Genomic DNA, 1,237 nt, shown 5'->3' on the forward strand with positions numbered 1-1,237 from the left:
AACCTGCCTCCAACGCAGGAGACTGAGAGATGTGGGTTCAGTCCCTGCGTGGGGAAGATCCTCTGGAGAAGGGCATGGCAACCCACTCCAGTATTCTTGCCTGCAGAATCCCATGTTCAGAGGGGTCTGGTGGTCTATAGGGTTGCAAAGAGTCAGACACAATTGAAATGACTTAGCATGCATGCACGTCATAAGTTAAGCATTTAATTCCATCACCATGGCAATTTACAAGGCATAAAATATGAACTTTAAATTTTTAATGAAGAATGAGATAAGCATTATATCTAAGGCACCACTATAAGAAAATTGTTTTCTCTTAACTAAAAGAAAAATTCATTGAAAATGTCTATGCTTCTTACAGAAAACAAGGAAACATGGGGAGAAAACAACTTAGTGTTTAGGATCATTTTCTCCTTCCAGTTTTATTTTTGTTTTGGTTTTTGCTGGCCTGCTAGTTGCATATAATTATACCATTGTAAAATTCAATGATTAGATATTGAGATCTTTTTGACTCATCACTTCTCATAGGCTTTCTTGATGTTGTAGTTTCTCTAAACATCATTTTTAAATCATAACAGTTCACACATGGATATGTCATAGTTTACAAAATCAATTCCCTACTGAATCATAGATTTTTCTCTTTTTATTACTAATAATGCATATTATCACTAATACGTAACTCTGTTCATGTGATTTCCTTTGCAGAGACCTCTGGAAGTAGTAAGAGTACTAGGCTAAAGAGCATTAACATTTTAAGGCTTCTGATATATCAAATTATTTCCCAAGGAGATTACACTAATTTTCTTTCCTGTAAACAGTATGAGTAATACCCTCATGAGGTGGGAATCATCTTTAAAAATAAAAGTCTTTGCTAATTCCATATATGAAAAGAATCTCACTGTTGCTTTACTGTATATTTCTTTGAATTGGCATGAACGCTTCCCAACATGTTTCAACAATGAGTTTCATTACCCTTTTCTATTTCACATTTACCTAAACTGGAGTATTTTGCTGAGAAGATACAAATGTAGAACGTAATACAAACTCTCTCACAACGACAGCTTGTCATCTCAGAGTGAAGCCACTGTTGTCAAGTAAAGAAACAAACAAAACAGAAACAAAAAACCCAGCAAAATGTAGCTCAGTGTCTTTATCCAGCCTAAAATCAAAATCACTCAAATTCATTTTAGAAACAACAGCAAAAGTTAACACCTCTCTTCCTCCCCAGCACCAAACA

Source organism: Oryx dammah, unplaced genomic scaffold, assembly GCF_014754425.2.
Source record: "Oryx dammah isolate SB20612 unplaced genomic scaffold, SCBI_Odam_1.1 HiC_scaffold_28, whole genome shotgun sequence".
NCBI lineage: Eukaryota > Metazoa > Chordata > Mammalia > Artiodactyla > Bovidae > Oryx > Oryx dammah.